Source organism: Cebus imitator, unplaced genomic scaffold (assembly GCF_001604975.1).
Source record: "Cebus imitator isolate Cc_AM_T3 unplaced genomic scaffold, Cebus_imitator-1.0 Scaffold59, whole genome shotgun sequence".
NCBI lineage: Eukaryota > Metazoa > Chordata > Mammalia > Primates > Cebidae > Cebus > Cebus imitator.
This window is the reverse complement of record NW_016107374.1, coordinates 659,762-663,002: the sequence shown is the minus strand read 5'-3', so window position 1 is coordinate 663,002 and position 3,241 is coordinate 659,762. Positions and strand designations below refer to the sequence as shown.

General features: G+C 47.2%; 1 protein-coding gene across 2 annotated transcripts in view; it reads left to right on the top strand.

Annotated features, from left to right (window-relative positions):
• The window catches only part of PPARA (peroxisome proliferator activated receptor alpha), an 84,649-nt gene that overhangs the window by 4,999 nt on the left and 76,409 nt on the right, over positions 1 to 3,241 (top strand). The window lies entirely within an intron of this gene.

The window sequence follows — 3,241 nt, the reverse complement described above, 5'->3', positions numbered from 1 at the left end:
TGGGATTACAGGCACGCACCACCATGCCCAGCTGAATTTTTGTATTTTTAGTAGAGACGGGGTTTCACCATGTTGACCAGGATGGTCTCGATCTCTTGACCTCGTGATCCACCCCCCTCGGCCTCCCAAAGTGCTGGGATTACAGGCGTGAGCCACCGCGCCCGGCTTCAGATATAGTTTTAATGGCAAATAGGATGAGTGTCTTAACTTCCAAGTAGCCAGTGTTTTTGTCTAATGTTTGCACTAATTTTGTCACACTGCAGTTGGAGGCTGTGGCCTGTCTAATTTCTGCTTTTTTGGAACTTGAGGGTCTCTGTTTTTATTTGTTTTTGGTAGCTTGGCATAGAGTACATTTTTCTTTTTCTTTTTTTTTTTGAGACAGAATTTTGCTCTTATTGCCCAGGCTGGAGTGCAGTGGCACTATCTCGGCTCACTGCAATCTCCACCTCCTGGGTTCAAGCGATTCTTCTGCCTCAGCCTCCCGAGTAGCTGGGACTACAGGTGTGCACCACCACGCCTGGCTGATTTTTGTATTTTTAGTAGCCACAGAGTTTCACCATGTTGGCCAGGCTGGTCTCAAACTCCTGACCTCAGGTGATCCGCCTGCCTCAGCCTCTCAAAGTGCTGGGATTACAGGTGTGAGCCACCACACCCAGCTGTAGATACTTTTTGAAAAGGTATAGTGTCTGATTACAGGGTAGAAATATGCTATATCTGTTATTTCAGCCTTATGAGTTGCATAGAATAAGCCAGGTCACCTTTAAGGCCATGTGGTTAGGGACACTTAGGCACAGAATTTACATTTACAACTTGGTGATAAGATGGTTTTAAGGTAAGAACTTAATAAGAAAGGCCTTAGCTGTGCCAGGGGCCCATGTTTAAAAGAACGTGTTTCTTTTTCCATGTATTTCTGCCACTTGCATGCACTGAGCTTCTACAGAAAGGAGCACCATGCAGGCACGTTTTCCAGACATGACCGGATTTGCTCGTTACTCAGAGGCGTGTGCATTCTTTGCTTTTAGAATATTTAATTAGCATATTTTAATAGTGATATTATGGTGTCTTGGAAGCTTATGCACTTGCAAAGTAAAGAACTGGCCAGGCACGGTGGCTTATGCCTGTATCCCTATCACTTTGGGAGGCCAAGGCTGGCTGATCATAAGGTCAGGAGTTCTAGACTAGCCTGACCAACATGGTGAAACCCCATCTCTCCTAAAAATCAAATCAAATAAAAAATTAGTTGGCGTGGTGGCAGGTGCCTGTAATCCCAACTCTTCGGGAGGCTGAGGCAGGAGAATCACTTGAACTTGGGGGATGAAGCTTGCAGTGAGCCAAGACCACACCATTGCACTCCAGCCTGGCCAACAGAGTGAGACGCCGTCTCAGAAAAGAAAAGCGCTTACTCTTCGCTAGGTCTCACCCCATTGCAGTTCTTTGTAGCTGAGCTGCATTTGTTTTGAGGCTCACATACGGTAAACGTGGTGGGAAATTTGGAAATTTTGCTTTGCATCAGCAAAGCAGCTTGATATGGTGGAAAAGGTATTAGGTCATTAATCATGAGATTTGGATTCTAGCCCCTTAGCTGCTGCCTGCCAGGCCTGGAGACCTTTGTCCCCCTCTTTAAACTGCTGTTTTCTCATCAGAAAATGGAGCTCCTCTCTATGCCCCCTCTCTGAAGGGTTGTGAAGTTTTTTAAGCCGTGGCTTAAAAAACTGCCATCTCAGGAGGTGTCTGAAGAAGGTGGACATGCCCCTGGCTGCCTGCATTTCTCGCTTAGCCAGGTCTCACACCTGTGTTGCATGTGCTCTGGCCATTTTATGATTTTTCAAAGGCTTTTAGAAGGCAACGTGCTACCATCCCGCCTTACATACCAATGTTGGTTTCATTTTGGAATATACAATTGAGAGTTCTCCACCAGTACAACAGAAGTTGTTGCAAGTGGTTCCTGTGTGTGTTTTTGTGTTTGTCTTTTGAGATGGAGTCTCGCTCTGTCGCCCAGGCTAGAGGGCAGTGTCATCCAGCTCACTGCAATCTCTGTCTCCCGGGCTCAAGCGATTCTCCTGCCTCAGCCTCCTTAGTAGCTGAGACTACAGGCATCTGCCGCCATGCCCGGCTAATTTTTGTATTTTTAGTAGAGATGGGGTTTCAGCATGTTGGCCAGGCTGGTTTTGAACTCCTGACCTCAAGTGATGCACCTGCCTCAGCCTCCTAAAGTTCTGGGATTGCAGGCGTGAGCCACCACACCCAGGCTCCTGTGTGTTTTGAATGTGACTGTGACCTCAGGTTTTGGTGGGGCGGCACCTTGCGTTTGCTCTTACTGCAATTCCATGGCATACCCAGACCAGGCCTCTTGATCGTGAAGAGGGGTCTGCTGAAATGCAGGCCCAGTGAATCTCCCCACGCCCAGACACACTTCCATCAGGCCAGAGCTTGGTGCTGCCTGTACCCCTATTCCCTGTTAGTCTGACTTTCCCCACTGAGTCAAACTCCCTGAGGGCCGCGAGGATGTCTTACTTATTTCTGCCCTGCTAGACCTGTATACTGAGTAGGTACTTGTAAATTTTCATGGAATAAGTACATGATTCACAGAATTTAATTCAAGGAGAATGTACTGATGGGCCTCTGTGGTCACCACAGTACTCAGATGTAGGTGGGAGCTGGCCGGATGTGGGGGGGCCTAAACAGGAGTGCAGACAGCAGTGACCTACAGATGATGACTGGCTCCATCCCACTGCAGGGAAATTGCCCCGGGCCTCTGGAGCTTCCGCCACACCTAGACTGAGAGAGCCCTTCTTCCGTCTATACTGAGCGGTGTCCGCTCCAGACATCACAGCGGTGTATGTCTCATCACAGCGGTGTTGGGCAGCACTGACATTTAACTGGGTGGGCGTCCTTCTCCCACTGCGATTGTCAAGCTAAAATATTCCCAAGAAAAATTAGAGAAAACTTAGATGAAACATCGTCTATGTTCCAAGAGGCAGGACTCATCGGACTGCTTTTATTTTGCTCTGTTTTAAGAGATCTAGATAAAGAGGAGGGAAGATTTCATTCTGATTTATTTGTTTTATACTTTTAACTTATAGACCACAAGCCAACCTTCAAAAGAGCATCATTTTGAATAGTAAGAGTTAGGAAGGCAAATACAGAAGGACTAATGGCTTCAAAGATTGTGAGCTTCGTAGGAATGGCTTGAGATGAGGGCATAGTTAAGCAGAATATTGAAGCTCCCCCAACCCCTTTC